At 40.7% G+C, this 8,660-nt stretch overlaps 1 long non-coding RNA gene across 1 annotated transcript; it reads left to right on the top strand.

Annotated features, from left to right (window-relative positions):
* Positions 1-425: 425 nt before the first annotated feature.
* On the top strand, positions 426-7,867 carry LOC122863617. Its single transcript, XR_006375046.1, has 4 exons — positions 426-607; positions 684-728; positions 4,693-4,823; positions 7,553-7,867. It is a non-coding gene; the product is annotated as an uncharacterized LOC122863617 (long non-coding RNA).
* Positions 7,868-8,660: the final 793 nt, after the last annotated feature.

Raw genomic sequence — 8,660 nt, 5'->3', positions numbered from 1 at the left:
GTGTTATGGTGACATGGGAGCAGCTGTCAGATGTATGGGTAGATAAGGATTTGGGTGCATACTTTGACAGCCCATTGATGTCCATTCTGTGGGCTAACCGCTCCCTGCCATGGTTTCACAGCATATTCTCTGTCAGGACCATTGTGCTGTGAGTGGCAGTGGTTGAGGCTCCCACAGGGGGCAGAGTAGCATGCTGGACACACAATTTAAACCCCAGGATTTTGACAATGTGCCATACTGAACAGCATGTTATGATTTTATAAAAAATTATATTGACATTCAAAGTCAGTTGTTTTTACAGCTGCACTAACATTAGCACATTGGTAACCCTGGAATGTGTGCAAAAATCCCATTTATGATGGAACACTTCCATAGAACCATGTGGAATCATAACTTCAAATACTCATTTCAACCCCAGTGACGGCTGGTTGCTGGCAGGCCGTGGTGCAGACTGAAGGCTAGCAGGCTGAGGTGATGGCAGGAGGTTAACAAGCCATGATGCAGGCTGGAGGCCAGCATGCTTAAGGCTAGCAAGCTGGGGTGCAGACTGGTGGCTAGCAGGCCAGAAATCAGGCTGAGGCGCAGACAGAAGGCAAGCACACTGGAGGTTAGCAGGCAGGGATGAGGGCTGGAAGCTAGCAGGCTGAGGGTACGGGTGTTAATACATTTTTTTACCCACCCAGGAAACGAACTCCACAGCCAAGGTTAGAGAACACCTCCCTGCCGTGGTAAGAACAGCCTGCCTGGAGTCTTCACAGGTGGCATTCCTCTAAGTGTCCTTAATCCATATTAAATCATAAAGTAGCTCACAGGTTCATCAGAATTGTCTTGGCGAACAGGGAAATGACCCAATCGCAGGCAGACTGTTGCAGTTCAATGATTTATTAGCTGACTGGCAGATAAAGGTAGTCAGGTACACAGGTTACAAACAAGTAACAGGCAGGCAGATAGAAAACAGGTCCAAATGGCAGAAAACAAAAGCAAGAGCCAACATAGCAACTGGGACGAACTGACAAAGGAATCATACAGACTATATACACAAGTGAGGGAAGGATAACTAGACTGAAACTAATCAGGGCGGGGCAGACAATCAAAACTGGAGGGAAAAGACACAAAGACAGGAAGTAAATCGTAACTCACAAAACATAAAAGAAGAGTAGAGTGTTACAATATAAAACAGGAAATGACTAAACTCAAGACCCAAAACCATGACATTTGTAAATGCTTCCTCCGGTAATTTGTGACTGCTTAAGCACTGTGATCTTTTCATCATGAAACCTATCAATGATGAACATGCAGCTCACTTTTAAGCTTGCTGTTGTCGTTGAGAATTGGCCGTATGCCTCAGTGTGGCCAATGTACAACAGAGCCACCCTGAGTCTGAATTTAACTGAAGTCTACTGCTTTATTAGGGGCAGCAGGTGGAACATTTTCGAGGTGGGGCTGCGCCACATCCAATCAATTTCAGCAATCATTCCAGTATGATTTAATGCAGAAAAGTAAATGTATCACAACAGAATTACTACTTTGCAGTTAAATATTTAACAACAAATTTATTCCAACATAAAATATAGCAGTAAGTAACGCCTTGACAAACACACAAGTACATCTTGGACAGCATGGATGTTACTATGTCGATGTTGCTTAGCACAAGCAGCTGGCAGTGGGTGGAAATGTCAGTTGTCTCGTCTGCTTGAATGGCGATAAAAACAACGCTCTTTACTTCCTCCAGAATGTAATCCTTTAGCACTGACAGCATGCAGTCCGACAGCTCGTTTTGTACCGTCTTTGACTCCCATTACAAACGGTAAGTTAGCTGTCAAGGTGCTCCTCCAGCATACTGTTTAGGGAGGCAACAAAATCCACCAATCCCCTGAAAATGCCGGGGTTGTTTATCCACTGTTTCCTCACCGCATATATGTTGCAGATGATTTTCATATTTTACACACATTACTAGATGCATTTCATATTTCAAACACACAAATATTGACAATTTGTTTAATTTATTGTTATTATTTAAAAGTTGCTCAAAGGCTCAAGGAGGGTGGTGCCCTAGCGCCCTCTATTGGCCAGCCGCCACTGTACTTTATACTTGTTTTTTTAAAATCAGATTCCATTTGCCATCTACAGCCTGAAAAAAGAGGGGACTAGTCAGTACACGGGCTCTTATCCACTGATGATCTGTATACTGCATGAGGTTGGGTTTGGCACCTAAAGGCACTACAACAGAGGGCTGTCAGGATGGCAAGGCAAACAAGCATAAAGGCAGCGTTTCATGAGATCACTGCCTGGCTCTGGAAATCAGATGATGTTTACATCAGGCTGAGCAGACGGAAAACTGAGAGTCATTGTTTGAGTGGAAATAAATTGTAGTCTGTCTGTCCTGAGTCTTCCAGCCAGCAGTCCAAAAAATTGGAAGCCCTTAGACACAGAGTATGGCTCCATTGTCAGTCAAAATAATGTAAGCATAGCATGCACTATATCTGCTTTACAGTTTGAAGTGAGATATTCTGCATTGCTCCCACATGCAACAACAGAGGTTATCTGAATGAAACTGTCTTCTAAAAATGAATAATAGCTCAGGTTTTTTCACAAATATTCATTTGTGCAGTTGACCCTCTTAACTGACATGAGAATTACTTTGTTTTGTCAAGCCTGTAACATGTGAAATAACACTCTTTGTAGGATTTGTAGGGCAGAAACAGCAAAAAAATCCAAATGGGTGAAGGCAGCATTGGTAAAAACAGGTGGATTAATGAGAAATGTATGATTTCACCATGCAGTTATATAAATGAGAATGCAAACAATATTCCCTGAATGAGGTCAATGTATTGCTGCCACATGACAAAAACTATTTGCTCTGTTTTTTTGTTAAAGGCAGAATAAGTAGGATTTCCATTTTAATCATCACTTATGAGCCACTAAGTGTGTGGCCGTGAGTGTATCCGCAGAGACCCTGCCCACTGCCTGTATTTTCTTAGTTTCTTAGTAGTTTGCTGTGTTCAGGACGTTTCTGGGCATCAACCTTTGGGCAGTGGTGTGTAGCCCCCAGCCAATAACAGCACACAGGCTGTCAAGAGGTTACATTATTGCCTGTGTCACAGAGACACGCAGAGCGACCGTGGGGGTAGAGGGGTCGAACGCCACAGATCAGTAGCAGAGCCCCGACTGACCTATCTTATTTCCTCATACAGTGACCATAGCGAGTGCTTTTAAGCTACAGAAGGTAATAAGTACAAGTACAAGTACAAGCTGTTGCACTGTGGCAATCAACACAAAATGCTTGATAAGACACAATTCTTAGGAAACATTCACTATGAGTACAGCTCAAGTCAAGAAATGTAACAGCCGTCTCACTAATGGTTAAAACTTTAAACCAGCACAGAAATCTACCACCAATGTAAACCATCATGTTCTGAACAGACACATTAGAAACACTAACGAAAAGTAACAGTGTGCATTTTGGGAACATAAAACAGCAAACTTAACAAATGTGGGCCTTGACTCCATGTTTAGCACACCTGTCTGTGTCACTGCCTGTGGTGTTGTAGACTGTCTGTTTTGTATTTGAATAGGCCTTCTAGTGATGTAGACCGCTAAAAGCTTATCTTTTTAGAGAGGCTGAGTGGACTGGTTATATTAAACTTTGAGAATGAGAAAGAAGTTGAACCTAGAGCTGATTGTTGAGCACTTCGCGGTGCATAAAGCTCACAGACTGCTGTTCAGACAGGTGAGTACAATGACAAACTCTTGATAATTGTAACTCACTTTCCATATGAGAGCGTCAGCATTGCCTAGCATCGTAGCGTTGTGTGTGCACACTATATGCGGTGTGTAAAAACGGTTCAGTCTCTCCTTTGCTTTAATTAGGTACGATAAGATTAAAAACAATGTATCCCGAGGGAAATTGTTGTGCAGCAGTTGCAATACAAAGTTGGAAGAGTGCAAATATATAGCTATGAATAATATGTGTTTGTGGCTGCACTGGCTGTGGAGCGTATATTGTTTAGTGGCAGGTTATTTCATTTCTGTAGCCTAATAATGCTTGTTGCCTCCAAAGCGTTCCATAGACTTTTTATTTATTGTTGGTCATTTTTGTTGAATTGTTTTGTCCTCTTTTCTGGTTTTATATGGTTTATATTTAAATAGGCCTTGTATAGTGGTGTAGACCACCGTGTCTATTTTCTGTTATGTTTATGTTCAAGTTATTCCCATGTAGGAAAGACGTGGTACTGAGACAGTGCACCTGTCGCTGTCGGTTTGGTAATCGATGCATATAGAGCTGATGTCTTCTGTCTGACACAAAGTGGCTTAAGTGTATCTTTTCTTATTGCTTGGCTCAATAAATGACAATTTGTGTTTATGGATAGCATAGGATATATCAGCTATTTTAAAGTTGTGAATTTTAAAATGACTTTATCAGAAGGGTCCCTCGAGAATGCTCCCTCTGTGCTGAGAGTCTAGCTCCGCCACTGGTCATAGATGTATCTCCAGGCTGACACAGCGCTAAAACAAAGTGTGGAGATAGGGCTGAACACACACACAGAGCAGACACAGCAGACAGGGTTGTGCGGAGATGTGGCCGATTTTATTTGTGCTTTAGAATGTAATCGCTGTGCAACAATCAGAAAATAACATTTTATTTCTGATTCACTGCTCTGACGCCGCTCCCTCTCTTCATTCTTTCTCTAGCTATCTCTGCTCTGAGCCAGGAGGAGGGGCCAACTTTGAATCCTACTTATTCTGCCTTTTAAGGAATAGTTTGACGCTTATTTCCTTTTTGGCATGAGGTAGATGAGAAGATCTATACCACTCCCATGCTGGTAAGCAAAATATGAATCTAGAGCCAGCAGGGGATTATCTTAGCTTAGCATAAACATTGAAAGCAGGGGGAAACTGCTACCCTGACTCTGTCCAAAGGTAACAAAATCTGGAAACATTCAGAGAAAATGTAAATTCTTGTACATCGAACTTTATTAGTTTACAAACAGGGGAATTATAGTCTGATGAAGATAAAACATGACAAATTCAGTCATCAGATCTAAAATCACAACAATAGACGTTTTGCTTTTTAGTGGTATAATTGGAGTAAAACTTATACATCATGGATATGGATGAGCTCAAAAGCAAACAAATGTTGCCAAGACTCATTTATGATTCCTGTCATCTTCCTGTCTGATGTCTCCTTATTACATAAACCAGTGCCATAAACAAAACAAATAATGTGAACAAGTGATGCCTCTCAAAGAACACAATTTATTGATGATGTTTGGCCCAAGAGCACAACTGCTTTAATATGAGGATATTTTAAAGTCCCTTTGTATATGACTGAAGAGAGAATAACATTTAGGCTCAGAAATTAGAAACCGATAAAGACAGTGTCACAATATCACTATACATTTCTGGATATTATAACCTCAGTCACACAACATACCATCAGTTTTAGGCTTTAGGTGACTGTTACCAACCAAAAATGAACATTACCAGATTAATCAGCAATATCTGGATGTCTAAACTTTAATATTGCAAAACTGAACTCATTCTAAGCAGACTTTAAGGTATTTGTTTGCTGTTATCTCTTTTAACAATGTAGAATGTGTTGTCTAAAGCCTGAAGTATTTTCCAGAGCACTTGATTGTTTAAAGCAATCGCCTTGGTCTGAGTAATTATCTCATGAATCAGTGTTAAGGAAACAATCGCTCCCTGCATGAGTTAGTTGCTTCTTCTGGCTTTAGTGGTGCAGCTGGAAAACAGTGTGTCTGGATCTCCAAATACATCTCTGAAGACTTTTGAGAAGCTGCTTTCTCATCCAGCAACAAAACAGCCAGGAATTATTATTTTGTCCATATGGAGTCATCACAACCTCACCACATAAAGTACAGTGAATGAGGATGATGAAATCAAGTTAGAGTTGTAAGTATTACATTTGAGGTTTCACGGATGGCCCATCAGCCTCTCTGCTTCAGCAGCAGGATGTTTATTTTATTTGCTCTCTCTCATATCGGTGAGAATGGGTGGCTGTCCTATCTACAATGACAGTCGCTATGGCAACAGATGATCAGTATTGTTGGTGAGGTGTTTATTGCCCCAAGCAAGCCATCTAATGCATGTCAGATGTGGACCTTGCTGTGTCAATCACTTCTCCTGAAGTAGAAAAACAAAATTACAACTGGCAGACCAAAAGAAATATTCCTGCAGCTGAAAACAGTAATATAAAAATCTGATGTGGAATAGGGTGTATTTAATTAGCAGTGGCAATGTTAGGGTTTAGAATTGACAATATGTACATGTGTGATGAACTATTACTTACAACACTGACATTAAAGACATGTCTGCATGTCTATAATATTTAAATGTGGTGGTCTAGTGAGACACACCAGCGTGATGTCACAATAGTGATGTCTTAAGTTTTCTGACATCCAAGCAACACAATACTGATGAATGGAAAAAAAAGTTTCTTATTCTCTCTCTCAGCAGTGCAGAATGCATTTAAGTCGCATGGGCATGTCTGAACCAGACTACATATTCCATCAACATGAACATTTTAAACAGCACTCCCTCAAACCATCAGACACTCTAAAAGATACATGGTGCTGAGGTGAAATACTGCAGTCTTGTAAAACTGAACTTCCCGTTATTACACAAACTGCAATATATATAGTATGTGCATGGTTGTGCGAGACTGTTCAATCTATACATGCAGCCAAAGCTGACAAAATGAAACAACTGATGTACACTTCACCAGTGTTCAATCTTAGCTTCCTCAAGCTTTCAGGGGCATAGCAGTGAGGGCAATAGTGGAACTAAGTACCCAGGGCCCCAATATCGGGAGGGCCCCCTTTAAAGGCCTGGAATTAAAAGTTTGTTTTTATCTGCAATTTTGAAATTTTACATTATTAGCATAAAAAGTAAACTATTACTGTTGGCTGTATAATTAGTTTGACCCCTGAAAAGTGCACATGGTTTAGTCCACTCCTGCAACAGGGTGAAAATACTAAATTAATTAGTAGTTTGTCTCTAAATGCTGTAATGCTGAGGACTTCAGGTGAACCCTGAAGCAGTCATGTCATCAAAAATGAGTCAGTAAATGAAGTGGCATTGGCTTCAGTTTCAGAAACAGCCACAGAGAGTGAATCAGCTGCAGGCCCATTATCACATCTTCTCTTGCTACTGAAGTGTTTGATCTCTTTTACTAGTAGTGTTTGAGAATGATAGCAGGTTACCATCTTGGGTTTTCAGTTTTAATACTGGGGCACCTTTATATATATATATATATAGGTGGATTGTGCCTTTAAGTTTCTAAAGTTTTATTATGCCACTTCTATACAGACCCACAGACTGGGTGAGCATGATTCCAGTGAGGTTTTATTCAGTTGTCTTTTGTTATGAAATGCAGTGATACAGTAATCTTTTCTCTGTTCTCTTATGTCCAGGGTATAATGAAGACCTAAAAAAACAGTAATTACTGTCATAACTCCAGTCAACCCCTAGTCATGTCCATATTTTCTCTTCTGTTCCACTTGCCATATCACTAACTCTCCTGTCATTTCAGGTCCTGCCAGTCCCTCCTGCCCTGCAGTGACCCCTTTCCTGCTATCACCTCACCTGAGCTTCCCCGCCCAACTTCTCACCTGCATTTAATTTCCTCATTAGTCCCTCAGTACTTATACTGGTCCCGTTTCGCTCATTCGCTGCCAGATTGTCTGGTGTGCATTGCCCCCCCTTTCCAGTGGGCTGGTACTGGTTCCTGACCTGCCTGTATTGCCTTTTTGCCTGATCTTTGAATTTTGGATTCCCCTGCCTGCCCCTTGTTAAGTTTGTTTGCCTGTCTTCTGGTTGTGACCCCTGCCTGCCTTTAAACTGAGTAAAGGTGAAGTTTCCTATAACGTTGATTGCTCTGTGTCATGCTTCTAGCTTCAAGTCTGTTGTTATTACTGCCATTATTGTAGCAGAACTATTTACAAATGTGAGTGTTGTGTAACTATCTCAATCTGTGTAAGCGTAATCAGATGTGTAAATGTGTATCTAAAAAAAAAAATCTCCAATCTGTATTCAGATTTGCAAGTGTATTGAGATTTGTAAATGTGTACACAAATCTGTAAATATGTACATAGATATTAATGGTTGAAAAGTATTTAGCTCCAAAAGCTGGAAATACAGACAAGTAATCAACTCAGGCTCAGTCTTTTTACACGTGCCTTTTGCTACACTTCTGCTGTGACAGAGATCTGCAAATGTTTGGAGATTTGTGTGCCAAATAACTCCGCTATACAGTCTACACCACCAGCTGGCCGTATGCAGACTGAAATATGCTGCGATTGTGCAGACTTTAACTGTGTTAAACGCTTCTTTACTTATTACTGTAATAATCACTGCAGATGCATGTGTTTACTTGTTGATGGAGGGCAATTCCAATAGCTCGGATGCTTAACTTGACAGGATAGAGCCTTGCAACTAAATCTCCTTAAGTGAAGCGCACCAGACTAGACCTAGTGTTACCAACTTGTGCTTGCTGGTCCAATACCAACATACCTGTACGTACCTGTTGCTCTGGGGCAAGTCGTGCTAGGAATTGGAATAAGTTACCTTTTTTATATATTAAAATAATAAGGAACCACCACTATTTTAGAGATCAAATTATGACCTTATGAAACTTTTTT

The sequence above is a fragment of the Siniperca chuatsi genome, linkage group LG2 (assembly GCF_020085105.1).
Source record: "Siniperca chuatsi isolate FFG_IHB_CAS linkage group LG2, ASM2008510v1, whole genome shotgun sequence".
In the NCBI taxonomy this organism is placed as follows: domain Eukaryota; kingdom Metazoa; phylum Chordata; class Actinopteri; order Centrarchiformes; family Sinipercidae; genus Siniperca; species Siniperca chuatsi.
The sequence above is the reverse complement of the archived record's forward strand: the minus strand, read 5'-3'. Positions and strand labels throughout refer to the sequence as shown.